We start from the raw sequence: 15,712 nt of genomic DNA, 5'->3' as shown, positions 1-15,712 counted from the left end.
AATCAACTTTAAGTGAAGGAAATTGGGGATACGCAGTAATTGGAGAAATGCAAAGATCTGGAGGTGGTGGCGGAGGTGGGAAGGATTGAGTCACTCTTTGACCGGACAGTATGTAATGTGGTGCAGCTGTCTACAGCTACCATTGGGGTGTTGAGTACTTGTGTCTGTATCCATGATAACGCCAATGGTGTCCTGACTGGGAGCACCAAAATGAGCCTACACTGGGGATCAAACCTGGAGACATTCAGCTCTGTATTGGATGCATGGTGGAGCCTTGCAGCCGCTGCTTTTACTTGAGCTGTATGTGACTTAACTGACTTCTCTCTGTCAGGATGGGACTTGTTATAATTACAGGGTTCCATTCATGGTTTCACATTAAGCAGCGAACACCTGTTCATAACTCGGGTGTTGGCACAGTTGTCTGAGTAATTGTTCAGAAAGGATAAAGGATTCTTTGATGCCTGCTGGATATTTTAATGTGTGCTGATTTGAATTTGTGCTGATTCGAATTTGCGTAAAGATACCAGCAGAACGAGTTTGAAATGGGGCAATCCTGCACACAGGGCTGTCCTGCACACGTGAGCAATGTCTGGGGAACTGTACAGTCATTCGGCCCTTGAATGGATGTGTCAAGTGTAATCTTAAGTACACTTATAATCTTAAAACAGCACTGTTTTTAAGATTGCTTTTAAACTCACAAGTTTGGTGTCCAATTCAGGATGAAATGGACTAAGATTCTCTGAGTCATTGCTACAATTACAATTGGAGAATCTTATAGCACAAGAGGAATCCCTTCAGCCCATCCATCTCTGTGCTGGCCCTTTGAAAGAGTTGTCCAATTTAGTCCCATGCCCCTTTTAAGTCAGTGAATTCCAGATCTTAGCCATCCATGTGAAAACAATTCAGCCTCCTTTTCCCACTAGTTCTTTCTCAGTTACCTAAATCGATGACCTCTTGTTCTTGAAAGCTGCTGGGTTGTCTGAAAATCTAACCAGTTTATTACCATCCTCCAGAAATGGGAATCTACAACCCTCGCCCAATTTTGAACCTTCCAGAGATGTGAGCACTGTAGTATTGAGGCAGGGCCGCATTGTCGGAAATGCTACCTTCTGGATGTGAGGTTAAGCCGGCACCCGCCCCATCTGCCCTCTCAGGTGGACCTTAGGTGATTCCAAAGAAGAACTGAAGGGTTCTCTTTGAAATCCTGACCAGTATTTAATACTCAATGAATATCATTTAAAAAACTGACGTTATCTGGCCGTTATCACGTTGCTGTTTCTGGGAGCTTGCTGTGCACAAATTGGTAGCCATGTTTCCTATATTAAATGATGACTGTGTGTCAAGAAGTTTTTCATTGGCTGTGAAGAGCTTTAGTCCTGAGGTTTTGAAAGTCCCGGTTTGGGTCACTGTCTGTGTGGAGTTTGCACGTTCTCCCCGTGTCTGTGTGGGTTTCCTCCGGGTGCTCCGATTTCCTCCCACACTCCAAAGATGTGCGGGTTAGATGTATTGGCCGTGCTAGATTGCCCCTTAGTGTCTCGGGATGCGTAGGTGGAGGGATTAGCAGGGTAAATATGGGGTTATGGGGATAGGGCTTGGGTGGGATTGTGGTCAGTGCAGACTCGATGGGCCGAATGGCCTCCTTCTGCGTTGTGGGATTCTATGATTTTATGATAAATGTAAGTTTTTTTTTGTTCATACTAATGCCCTAGGGTAATTAATGATGGATGATAAATGCAGCTGGACAAGTGTTGGCTACATTGCAAAGAAACCTTCGTAGTTTCATAATGGAGTTACTTTAGCTCGGTTGGTAATACACTCAGCTCGGAGGCAGAAGGTCAAGAATTTTGAGTCCTACTCCCAAGACTTGAAACAAAAAAGAAGGGTATGCATTTATAAAATGCCTTTCACAATGGCCTGATGTCCCTAAGGGCCTTTTGAAGTACTTTTGAAGGTTATTATGTAGGACATTCAGCTGTCAATATGCACACAGCAAGCTTCCACACAGCAATGAGGTAAATACCAGGTAAACTGTTGGCGTGATGTTGATTGAGGGATGGAGGTTGGCCAGCACACTGGGGAGAACATTTGTGATCCTCTTTTTTTAAAAAAAAGGTGCCACTGGAGAAATCGTTTACGTCCACATGAGAGAGCAGACAGGGCCTTGTTTAATGTCTCATCCAAAGCAAGGCACCTCCGACAGCGCGGCACCTCGAGAGTGTCAACCTTGACATTTGTGCTGAAGTCCTGGAGTGTGACTTGAAGCTCCGACGTTGTGACTCAGAGATGAGCGTGCCACCCACTGAACCACAGCTGACACTGTTGACAGTGTAATCCAGACAGATACGTCAGTGCATTGTCAAGGGAGCGCAGTGCTGCCAAGGCTGCTGTCCTTAAGGGGAGATGTTAAACCAAAACCTCCTGAGATGAGCACTGATAATAACAGAATTAAATTTCTTCAACAATCATGCCACTTTGTGAATGATGAATTAGTACGTTGATAATATAATAATGTAGTTTGAGAAACTCACTTATCGATATAAATGGTACTGGGTTGTTCACACAAATAGCAGCCCATTAAGCGTGCAGGCTTGTTTTTACGGGTTATATTTGTACACTGGATATTACCTCATAGCCATGAATAGAAATGTGATTTCACCACAGCTCTTTTGAATCGGTTAATCAGATTTAATCAGAATGTCAGCCTCCTAGTAGCAGTTCCTTTATGTAAATAATGCTGGGATTTGTCTCATTAATCTTTCCACTCAGGAGAAAATGAAGCCACCCAGTGGTTCAGCTAATGGAGCTGTAATACTGTGTGGATTCACTGGGCTTTAAGCATTGGCGTCGACAATACGGCGATGGCTGTAACTGGATAATGTGGGATGTCCTGTCTTATCGATCGGTGCTACTATTTAATAGGTGGGTTTTACGTCCCAATTTTGTAATGCCTTTAAGGAATGAAAGTTTATTCTGCAGAAATGAGAATATAAACCTACAAACCATGTCTGTAAATGTCTGAGGGTGCGGAAAGGAGCAAGGAGGTCAAAAACTTTAAAGAATGAAGAAAGGTTAAGTGCAAACGGTTTTAGTTTGGGCAAGAATCATGATCGGTGCAGGCTTGGAGGGCCGAAGGGCCTGTTCCTGTGCTGTACTGTTCTTTGTTCTTTGAATGCTTTATTTGTAAAAGTGGTGATCTAATTGAAGTATTCAGTATTATGAAGCTAATCGATGGACCAAAAATGATACCAAGTTCAATTTAAGTTTATTTATTAGCGTCGCAAGTAGGCTTACATTAACATTGCAACGACGTTAGTGAAAATCCCCAAGTTGGCACATTTCGGCGCCTGTTCAGGTACACTGAGGGAGAATTTAGCATGGCCAATGCACCCTAACCAGCACGTCTTTCGGACTGTGGGAGGAAACCGGAGCACCCGGAGAAAACCCACGCAGACACGGGGAGAACGTGCAGACTTCGCACAGACAGTGACCCAAGCCAGGAATCGAACCCAGGTCCCTGGCGCTGTGAAGCAGCAGTGCTAACCACTGTGCCACCGTGTCCACCCTTACCATTGTGCGCAAGTATTAAAATATTAGGGAGATGATTCAAAGAAAGTTAATGGACATTTTGTTTGAAGGATAGGTTGTCCACGAGATGGACAGTATTGGCTCCTGAAATAAACTGGTGCGTTTGTAGGAAAAATGAGAAACAGTAAGGGATTTTCTGTGGGTGGGAGTTGAATCTAATGGCTGTTTCTGTCCCTGTCGTGCCCAGTAAGCTGTACATGATATTTGCCAACTCACCATCTGCAAAGGTTCCTAATTCTTTGGAATGTGGGATCTTTCTTGTTCAGACACTCCTCAAAATGAAATGCAGAGTGATGTTACTGTTCTGGAAGTTTAGCAGTCACTATTAAATTTGATTGTCTAACAAATTTGATTGAATTTTTTGAGGGGGTGACGAGGTGTATAGATGCGGACAGTGCAGTTGATGTAGTCTACATGGACTTCAGTAAGGCTTTAGACAAGCTGCTGCATGGCAGACTGATCGAGAAGATAAAGAGCCCATGGGATCCAGGGCAATTTGACAAATTGGGTCTAGGTTGTATCTGTGACTGGGAGGCTGTGCCCAGTGGTGTACCGCAGGGATCAGTGCTGGGTCCCCTGCTGTTTACATTAATGATTTAGTCATGAAAGTATTAGTTATGATCAGTGAGTTCGCAGATGACAGGAAAATTGGTGTGGTAAATAGCAAGGAGGAAATCCTTAGATTGCAGGACAATATAGACCATTATGCCTGTGTTTGGAACAAACATCCTGAGAATTGTTGTTTCAATGCATGGCTTTCATTCACACGCCTGTTACAACATACTGCATCCAACTAAACCCTCTGATTTTCAAATCCTTGTTAAAATTATTTCTCATGGATCTTTTTATAGTTGATTCTCTAGCCACTCATACTTATTAACCTAAATAGCATATGACATGAGCTGTTTTGTCATCTTCTAGAACTGTACTAATGGGGTTTACATCTATTTGAAGGCCTGTCCTCATTGGTGTTTAGAAGAATGCAAGGCAACTTTATTGAGACATATCGGATTCTCAGAGTGGATGTTCAGAGATTGTTTCCTCTTGTGGGAGAGTCTAGGACCAGAGGGCATAGTCTCAGAGTAAAGGATCACCCATTGAAGACAGAGATGAGGAGGAATTTCTTCCCTGAGGGGAGTGAATCTGTGGAATTCTTTACTGCAGAGGGCTGTGGAGGCTGGGTCGTTACAAAGAACAACAAAGAACAGTACAGCACAGCACAGGAAACAGGCCCTTCGGCCCTCCAAGCCTGTGCCACTCATTGGTCCAACTAGACCATTCGTTTGTATCCCTCCATTCCCAGGCTGCTCATGTGACTATCCAGGTAAGTCTTAAACGATGTCAGCGTGTTTGCCTCCACCACCCTACTTGGCAGCGCATTCCAGGCCCTCACCACTCTCTGTGTAAAAAAACGTCCCTCTGATATCTGAGTTATACCTCACCCCTCTCACCTTGAGCCCGTGGCCCCTCGTGATCGTCACCTCCGACCTGGGAAAAAGCTTCCCACTGTTCACCCTATCTATACCCTTCATAATTTTGTACACCTCTATTAGGTCTCCCCTCATTCTCCGTCTTTCCAGGGAGAACAAGCTTAGTTTACCCAATCTCTCCTCATAGCTAAGACCCTCCATACCAGGCAACATCCTGGTAAACCTTCTCTGCGCTCTCTCTAAAGCCTCCACGTCCTTCTGGTAGTGCGGCGACCAGAACTGGATGCAGTACTCCAAATGTGGCCTAACCAGCATTCTATACAGCTGCAACATCAGACTCCAGCTTTTATACTCTATACCCCGTCCTATAAAGGCAAGCATACCATATGCCTTCTTCACCACCACCTCCACCTGTGCTGCCACCTTCAAGGATTTGTGGACTTGCACACCTAGGTCCCTCTGTGTTTCTATACTCTTGATGGCTCTGCCATTTATTGTATAACTCCCCCCTACATTAGTTCTTCCAAAATGCATCACTTCGCATTTATCTGGATTAAATTCCATCTGCCATTTCTCCGCCCAATTTTGCAGCCTATCTATATCCTGCTGTATTGTCCGACAATGTTCATCGCTATCTGCAAGTCCAGCTATCTTTGTGTCATCCGCAAACTTGCTGATAACACCAGTTACACCTCCTTCCAAATCATTTATATATATCACAAATAGCAGAGGTCCCAGTACAGAGCCCTGCGGAACACCACTGGTCACAGACCCCCAGCCGGAAAAAGACTCTTCGACTGCTACCCTCTGTCTCCTGTGGCCAAGTCAGTTTTCTACCCATCTAGCCACCTCTCCTTGTATCCCATGAGCCTTAACCTTCTTAACCAACCGTATGTTCAAGGCTGAGATTGACAGATTAATGACACTTGTGTTTCTCCCCCTGTCTGCGTGGGTTTCCTCTGGGTGCTCTGGTTTCCTTCCACAGTCCAAGGATGTGCGGGTTAGGCGGATTGGCCATGCTAAATTGCCCCTTAGTGTCAGGGGGATTAGCAGGATAAATATGTGGGGTTACAGGGATAGGACCTAGGCAGGATTGTTGTCAATGCAGGCTTGATGGGCCAAATGGCCTCCCTAAGTTCTATAAGGAATCCAGGGTTATGGGGACAAGACATGAAAGTGGAGTTGAGGATTATCAGATCAGTCATAGAATCCCTACAGTGCAGAAAAAGGCCATTTGGTCCATCGGGTCTGCACCGACTCTCTGAAAAAGCATCCCACCCAGACTCTCCCCTTTGCCCTATCTCTGTAACCCTGTGCATTTACTATGACTCAACCACCTAACCTACACAGGTTGGGACACTAAGGGGCAATTCAACATGACCAAACCCGCACATCTTTGGACTGTGGGAGGAAACCGGAGCACCCGGAGGAAACCCACGCAGACACAGGGAGAATGTGCAAACTCCACACAGACAGTGACCAAGCCGGGAATCGAACCCGGGTCCCTGGTGCTGTGAGGCAGCAGTGCTAACCACTGCGCCACCGTGCTGCTCTGTCATAATCTTATTGAATGGCGGAGCAGATTCATTGGCCTGAATGGCCTGTATCTTATGGTCTTTTGTCAAACTTATGAACTCTGTATTTTCTGATCTATAAATACTTGCAGCTTTGGGAATTGCAGTTTCATTATTTATCCTCTTGCCCTTGGGCAAAGACAGAAAGCTTGGACACAGTCTCAGAGACAACCAATCTTCCCATTCATTTTCAGATCCATGCTAACAGGCCCTGGGAATCCTTATTTAGGATCTCTTCATAAATGAAGCAACAGTGCTGAAAGCAGTCTTTCCCCAAACTGCAGGGCCACACAGGGTGAAATACTAAGCAAGAAGCACGAGTGTCATAAAACTGAGCTGTGCCTGTGTGTGGGCCTACAAGCCCCTTTATCAACACATAAAACCATTAAATTTGGGTGTGTTTGTGGCTTGGCCAGTGAAAGATACAATAGGTGTATTTCAATTGACACACAAAGAAAGACTTGTATTCCTATAACACCTGTCACAGCTAATGGAGTACTTTTTGAAATGCCACTGTTATAACAGTGAAAGACAGCAGTCAGTCAGCACAAAGGAAGATCCCACAAAGAACAGTGAGATATTTAGCAGTCAATCTCTGTTAGTGATGTCGGTTGAGGGATAAACAGTGGCCAGCAAGTTACAATATATGCAGCCCATGCTGACATTTACCTCCTGTTCAAGCAGTTAGGAAAGGTAGTGGTATATTAGCTTTTATTCATAGAATAGAATCCCTACAGTGCAGGAGGAGGCCATTTGGCCCATCGAGTCTGCACTGACCTTATGACAGAGCATCTTACCCAGACCCTATCCCCGTAACCCCGAGTATTTACCCCGCTAATCCCCCTAACCTACACATCTTTGCGCACAAAGGGGCAATTTAGCATTGCCAATCCACCTTAACTACACATCTTTGGAGTGTGGGATGAAACCGGAGCACCCGTAGCAAACCCATGCAGACATGGGGAGAACGTGCAAACTCCACAGACGGTCACCCAAGTCCGGAATCGAACCTGGGTTCCTGGCGCTGTGAGGCAGCAGTGCTAACCACTGTGCCACCATGCTGTCCTTACAAAGAGATGGAATGTGAGTTAAATAAAGAGTCATTTAATTATTTTACAGGTTCAATATCAGATTTGCTCCTCGCAAACTGATTAATGCAGGTATTTTCTGAGGGAGCTTTAGCTAAAGGTGAGTAAGATGGAGTTGACCTCTTTCCCACAATACTCTGTGTACGATGGATGTCTACCCTTCTAAAGGCACACGATTCCTTCCCTTAACCACAAACCCATCAACAGGTTTTTCCTGAATCTTGCTCAAGCGACCCGTTTCCCCCTTTAAAACAGTAAGTGGCGTTTATATAGCACCCAGAATGTAGTAGAATATCCCCAGACGCATCACAGAAGTGTCAGTGTACAATATTTGATTCAGATTTGAGGGGGTGAATCGAGAGAAACAACTTTCTTTGTTGAGGGAATCTCAGAACATGGGATTGTTGAGATTAGAGTAGAGAAGATTTATAGGAGATATAATCAAGGTGCTGAAAATGATGGCGGTTTGGGTAGAGTGAATACAGAGAAACTGTTTCCATTGGCGGGAGAGTCAATAACCACAGGACAGATTTAAGGTAATTGTAAAGGAATTGGGGGGTGTGGGGGGCGGGGGGTGGGGAGATTTTTTACAAGCAACGAGTTGCTGTGATCTGGGATGTGCTGCCTGGGAGGGCAGTGGGAGCAGATTCCACAATAACTTTGAAAAACATGTTTAAAAAAAACATTTGCGGAGCTTTATGGAAAGAGTTGGAGAATAGCACTAATTGGATAATTCTTTAAAGGAGCTAGTACAGACTAGATGGACTGAACGGCCACCTGTACTGTATGTTCCTGTGTTCATAAATTAACAGCCAGACCATTCAGCCACAAAATCAGGAAGCGCATTTTTCCCGTTAAGATTAATGGAATTCCGGAACTCTTGTCCCAAGAAGTTGTGGATTTTGGTGATCAGTTTGAGCTTTTAGGATTGGGATTAATGGACTTTGGTAGGGTGAGGGGCACAGAGTAGAGGTGGACAAATGGGGTTGAGCTGTAGGTCAGCCAGGGTGATAGAACTTTGGAGCAGGCTTGAGGGGGTTGTACCTGTTCCTCCTGTTCCTTCTGTTGTTTGCCAAGGTTGAAACCAGGAAGGAAAGCAAATCCGACACCGTGCCACAAGCTTAATTGCCTTCTGAGATTTTGGCACATCTGGTGAAAGGTGAGCGGGACCAAATTGTTGCTTGTCCTGTAGGGCAGTGTTCAGCCTGGAATTTGCATGTCTTGGTTTAGGTGTAACACCCAACCTTGGCAATAGGATTGTTGCAACTTTAATAGCACTTATTATGCAGTTGGGGAACTGGCTTTATCGGCTGTCAAAGAAAAATAATGTTGAAAAGAAAGGGATGGCCAACGTTTATCTAGCGCTTCCATGACCTCGGGGTGTTCCATAGCCAATTACATACTTTTCAGGTGGTGTCATGTTTGTTATGCTGTAAACTAAAGTTAATGTTTATTTATTAGTCACAAGTAGGCTTACATTAACGCTGCCATGAAGTTACTGTGAAAATCGCCTAGTCGCCACACTCCGGCGCCAGTTCGGGTACACTGAGGGAGAATTTAGCATGGCCAATGCACCTAACCAGCACGTCTTTCAGACTGAGAGAGGAAACCGGAGCACCCGGAGGAAACCCACACAGACACAGGGCGAACGTGCAGACTCCACACAGACAGTGATCCAAGCCAGGAATCGAACCCGGGTTCCTGGCACTGTGAAGCAGCAGTGCTAACCCACTGTGTCACCCATATAATACCTATACTGAAAGCATGATTAAATATGTGGATGGGTGACTTCTGCAGTAGCAGCAGTTGCATCTTTTTTTTTCTGATGCTCATAATCTATTCTGACACTTATGCAGCGAACTTTGTTTTCTGTGACTAGTTCTCTCTGTCTTTTCCCCTGGGGGAAATGGGAGATGAGAAGCATTTAAATGGGGATGAGGAACATATCAGTCATGATTGAATGGTGGAGCAGACTCGATGGACCAAATGGCCTAATTCTGTTCCTATAGCTTATGAAAATAAAGCAGCAGTGATGAGCTCTCTCTGTAGAAAATGGCGCTGATTTCTCAAAGGTTTTACCCCTCAATTCCACTGGAGATTGATCTTAGCTCATCTAAAGATGTTGAGTTTACAGTGAATCAGATGAGCGAATGAGCCACTCTGTCTATTAGGACGTGTCTGTTAGGACGTGTTCAGTGTTGGGATTGGTTCATTAATAACAGTTAGATTGTGGAGTATCTGCAGAATCAGGTTATTCAAAGGATAAGTTCAGGATCGTGGGAGATAAGCAGTTATTTGAATGTGATTTTCCAATTCTGCAACACATCACTATGACGCATGAAAAATATTGGCAAAAGAGTAAGAAACTGAGTGAGCTGTTCCATCTGTAATCTGCTACAAGGTTTGTCCAAATTAATCTCATTTTCAGCTTCTTAAAGCAGTGAATCATTATTCAATGTGCAACACTTTGCAACAGAGGAAACGCACCATGTAAATCAGCCAAGGTCCAGATAATTCACCTTCTACTATCCTCAGTTACGGACCAACAACAGCGATCAATCTTTATCAATGAGTCTGTAAAAGCAGCCAGACGTGAGGAAAACTCCAGTGGTGGAGAAGAATGGGGACTATTTGTTCCTCTGATGCACACTGCATTCACCAAACATTCATGTTTCACATGACTCGTAGAATCCCCACAGTGCAGAAGAAGGCCATTCAGCCCTTCGAGTCTGTACCAACTCTCTGACAGAATATCTTATCCAGGCCCTCTTCCCGCACCCCATGCCCGTGACCCCACACATTTACCATGGTTAATCCATCTAAAACACAATTTGTCATGGCCAATCCACCTAAACTGCTCATTTTTGGAGTGAGAGGAAACCGGAGCACCCAGAGGAAACCCACGCAGACACGGGGAGAATGTGCTAACTCCATACAAAAGTCACCCAAGGCTGGGATTAAACCCAGGTCCCTGGTGCTGTGAGGCAGTAGTGCTAACCACTGTACCATCATGCTGCCCCATGCTGCCCGAGCAAGCCATCTGGATAAGAATGGTTCGATTAAGCAGACGCAGCATGGATTCATGAGGGGAAAGTCGTGCTTGACGAACTTGTTGGATTTTTATGAAGATGTGACCAGTGCGGTTGACGGAGGGGAACCGGTGGATGCGGTGTTTTTGGATTTCCAAAAGGCGTTTGATAAGGTGCCTCACAAAAGGTTGCTGAAGAAGATTGGGTCACACGGAGTTGGGGGTAGGGTGTTATCGTGGATTGGGGATTGGCTATCCGACAGGAAGCAGAGAGTTGGAATAAATGGGTGCTTTTCTGGTTGGCAGATGGTAACTAGTGGCGTGCCGCAGGGATCGGTACTGGGGCCTCAACTATTTACCATTTATATAGACAATCTGGAGGAGGGGACTGAGTGTAGGGTAACAAAGTTTGCAGATGACACAAAGATAAGTGGAAAAGTGAATCGTATGGAGGGCGTAGAAGGTCTGCAGAGAGATTTTCACAGGCTGAGTGAGTGGGCGAGGATCTGGCAGATGGAATATAATGTTAACAAATGCGAGGTTATTCACTTTGGAAGAAATAATAGCAAATTGGATTATTATCTAAATGGAAAGAAATTACAACATGCTGCTGTGCAGAGGGACCTGGGGGTCCTTGTGCATGAGACGCAAAAACCCAGTCTGCAGGTGCAACAGGTGATCAAGAAGGCAAATGGGATGTTGGCCTATATCGCAAGGGGGATAGAATGTAAAAGCAGAGATGTCTTGCTGCATCTGTACAGGGTATTGGTGAGGCCGCAGCTGGAATACTGTGTGCAGTATTGGTCCCCTTATTGCGGAAGGATATATTGGCCTTGGAGGGAGTGCAGAGAAGGTTCACCAGGTTGATACCAGAGATGAGGGGTGTTGATTATGAGGAGAGACTGAGCAGATTGGGTTTGTATTCGTTGGAATTTAGAAGGCTGAGGGGGGATCTTATAGAGACCTATAAGATAATGAAGGGGCTGGATAGGGTAGAGGTGGAGAGATTCTTTCCACTTAGAAAGGAAGCTAGAACTAGAGGGCACAGCCTCAAAATAAAGGGGGGTCGGTTTAGGACAGAGTTGAGGAGGAACTTCTTCTCTCAGAGGGTGGTGAATCTCTGGAATTCTCTGCCCACTGAAGTGGTGGAGGCTACCTTGTTGAGTATGTTTAAATCACGGATAGATGGATTCCTGATTGGTAAGGGAATTAGGGGTTATAGAGATCAGGCGGGTAAGTGGAACTGATCCACTTCAGATCAGCCATGATCTTATTGAATGGCGGGGCAGGCTCGAGGGGCTAGATGGCCTACTCCTGCTCCTATTTCTTATGTTCTTATGTTCTTATTCTGGATTGCCATGGTGCTATTTTGTTAAAGGAATCTCTCCAGCTTGTATTTGAATGAATCAGTACTAACTGCTTCTTATCTTCTTTTTGGGACCTGTATTTCATAGATTGGCCACTTGATCATTGAATTGTTTGTTTCTGCTAATTGGCGTAGACAGAACACAAAATGTTGCAAACACGTTAACAGTTTTGGCAACATCTGTGGGGAGAGGAATACAGAGTTAATGTTTCCAGTTGATGTCTTTCCTTCAGAGATCTTAGTTTTGAATTTCCTTTCCAGATTGTGGTCTTTGTCCTCTGGTCCTGCTTGTTCTGGACAAAGTTAAACAGCTTGTCATGGGCAACACTATCCACTCCCTGTATAATCCCAAAAACAGCAACCATATCACCACGCAACCTTTGCTTTTCTTTTACACGAACGCTTCCCATAATCCAATCCCTTTGTAATTCTGCCTTATCAGCAGTATAATATTGACACAAATATTGCACAATCTGTCAATCGTATTGCCACATTGAAATTGCTCTTGCAACAATGTGCATTTAAATAGCACCTTTCATGCAGTAAAACTTCCCTTAGATCCCCTGGAGAGGTGCTGGAGGGGATTACAGAGATGCTGGTGAGGGGAATAATGTGTAAATACTTCTTCACATAATTGAAATCTGGTGTGATTAAATGCTTAAACATGGAACCATTGAAAATAGGAGTAGACCATTTGGCCCTTTGAGCCTGCTTATGGGTGGCACAGTGGTTAGCACTGCTGCCTCACAACACCAGGGACCCGGTGTTGGCTTTGGGTGACTGTGTGGAGTTTGCATGTTCTCTCCATGCCTGAGTGGGTTTCCTCCGGGTGCGCTGGTTTCCTCCCATAATCCAAAAATGTGCGGGTTAGGTGGATTGGCCATGCTAAATTGCCCCTCAGTTTCAGGGAGATTAGCAGGGTAAATACGTAGGGTTACAGGAATAAGGCCTGGGTGAGATTATTGTTGGTGCAGACTCGATGGGCTGAATGGCCTCTTTCTGCACTGTAGGGATTCTGTGATTGATCATTCAATATGATGATGGCTGATCCTCTATTTCAACACTGTACTCCTGCGCTGTCCCAGTTTGGAAACTGGGCCTCCTGATTCAGAGTGGGAGTGTTATTTTGTGAGAGAAAGCTGATGCCTTAGCTTTCTCAGAACTACACCCTGGGCTAAAGGAGATTGGAGCTCGCTGTGGGCGCTGGAAACCCATCGGCTACTCAGGCCTGAAACTTGTTTCCTCAATTATGTTGCTCAATGTTCAGGAAATATGGGAGGATTCTGGCAGCGAGTATCCAAGTTGCACAATAAAATCTGTGTAGGTGTGGATGTGTGGCTCACTCATCCACCTACTGCCAGCTGCGTATCAGGTGACTCTTTCCCTGAAACTGCTGCTTCCTTTTATTTCTGTCCTTTCCTTTATCTTTCCTTTCTCCCCTACACTCCCTTCCAACTTTCAGATGAGATTTTAAACCAAGTGCCCCTCTGCCACCCTGGGTAGATGTAAAAGATCCCACAGCCATTCTTTTGAATACAAGCAGGAGAGTTCTTCCTTGGTCTCCTGGCCAGTAATTCCCACACAACAATGTAAATAAACTTTCATCGAACTTTCATAGAACCCTACAGTGCAGAAGGAGGCCATTCAGCCCATCAAGTCTGCACCGACCACAATCCCACCCAGGGCCTATCCCCATAGCCCCATGCATTTACCCTTGCTACTCCCCCTGACACGAAGGGGCAATTTAGCCTGGGCAATTCACCTAACCCGCACATCTATGGACTGTGGGAGGAAACCGGAGCACCCAGAGGAAACCCACTCAGACACGGGGAGAATGTGCAAACTCCACAAAGACAGTGACCCAAGCTGGAACTGAACGCAGGTCCCTGGCACTGTGAGGCAGCAGTGCTAACCACTGTGCCGCCCATTTAATCTTCTCATGATCTGAGTGGCCTACTCATTCTCCTATTTTCAATGGTTCTACATTTGAGCATTTAATCCAGGCTGGTGCTCCAGATTTCGATTGTGTGAAGAAGTGTTAATACATTATTCCCTCCACCACACCCTCCAACAGTATCTCTGTAATCCGCTCCAGCATCTCCTCTGACCTCTGCTGTATCCCCGATCTCCATCGCTCCACCCATTGGCAGCAACGCCTTCAATTGCAAACTTCAAACTTTGGAATTTTCTCCCAAATCCCTCCACATATCCTGATAACTCAGGATAACTGAGGGCAGTGCGGTGGCACAGTGGTTAGCACTGCTGCTTCACAGCGCCAGGGACCCAGGTTCGATTCCCGGCTTGGGTCACTGTCTGTGTGGAGTTTGCACGTTCTCCCCATGTCTGTGTGGGTTTCCTCCGCGTGCTCCGGTTTCCTCCCACAGTCCAAAGATATGCGGGTTAGATTGATTGGCCATGATAAATTGCCCCTTAGTGTCAGGGAGATTAGGAGGGTAAATATGTGGGATTACGGGGTTAGGAACCGGGGTGGGATTGTTGTTGGTGCAGGCTCGATGGGCCAAATGGCCTCCTTCTGCACTGTCGACTCTATGAGACTAAGGGTGGCAAGGTGGCACAGTGGTTATCACTGCTGCCTCACAGCACCTAGGACCCAGGTTCGATTCCCAGCTTGGGCCACTGTCTGTGCGGAGTCTTTACGTTCTCTCCATGTCTGCGTTTCCTCCGGGTGCTCCGGTTTCCTCTCTCAGTCCAAAGACGTGCGGGTTAGGTTGCATTAGTTGTGCTAAATTCTCCCTCAGTGTACCCAAACAGGCGTGTGGCGACTAGGGGATTTTCACAGTAACATCATTGCAGTGTTAATGTAAACCTATTTGTGACACAAATAAATAAACTTTAAACAGTGGTTTCATGATCATCATTAGACTTTTAATTCCCGATTTTAAAAAAAAATTCAAATTTCACCATCTGCAGTGGTGAGATTGGAACCCTGGTCCCCAGACCAAAGGTCGTGAATGTAGCCCAATCCATCGCGCAAACCAGCCTCCCATCCATTGACTCTGTCTACATTTCCCGCAGCCTCGGAAAAGCAGTCAGCATAATTAAGGACACCACGCACCCCGGACATTCTCTCTTCCATCTTTTTCCATCAGGAAAAAGATACAAAAGTCTGAGGTCACGTACCAAGACTCAAGAACAGCTTCTTCCCTGCTGCTGTCAGACGTTTGAATGGATTTACCTTGCATTAAGTTGATTTTTCTCTACACCCTAGCTATGACTAACATTACATTCTGCGCCCTCTCCTTTCCTTCTCTATGAAGAATATGCTTTATCTGTATAGCGCGCGAGAAACAATACTTTTCACTGTATGTTAATTAATACATGTGACAATAATAAATCAAATCAAATCAAAAAATCAAATTATCTCTGGATTACAAGTCCAGTGACAACACTAAACTATTCCTCCTCTTCCTCTCCTCCCCAGTCGGTTTTCCTCTTTCCCCCTCTCCATTCCCCCTCTGCCTGATTTAATTCCTCTCCCCCCACCAACCTTTGGTTCTTGCCCCCCTCCCCACAGTTCTCCCCTCCTCCTTCCTTCGGGTTTCCCCCTATCAGTTTGCCTCCCTCCCGCCTTTGATTCCTGCTCCTTCCCACCCTCCCAATTTCCCCACTCGTGGGTGGTC

At 45.5% G+C, this 15,712-nt stretch overlaps 1 protein-coding gene across 1 annotated transcript in view; it reads left to right on the top strand.

Moving 5' to 3' along the window:
* The first annotated feature begins 2,818 nt into the window (after positions 1-2,818).
* LOC144498441 (serine/threonine-protein kinase 38-like) overlaps positions 2,819-15,712 on the top strand; it is an 89,123-nt gene continuing 76,229 nt past the window's right edge. Inside the window, exon 1 of the mRNA XM_078219549.1 lies at positions 2,819-2,919. The gene's annotated coding sequence lies outside the window, so the exon portion shown is untranslated. The remainder of the gene's footprint in view (positions 2,920-15,712) is intronic.

This window comes from Mustelus asterias, chromosome 9 (genome assembly GCF_964213995.1).
Source record: "Mustelus asterias chromosome 9, sMusAst1.hap1.1, whole genome shotgun sequence".
Classification (NCBI taxonomy): domain Eukaryota; kingdom Metazoa; phylum Chordata; class Chondrichthyes; order Carcharhiniformes; family Triakidae; genus Mustelus; species Mustelus asterias.
This window is presented reverse-complemented; position numbering and strand designations above follow the sequence as displayed.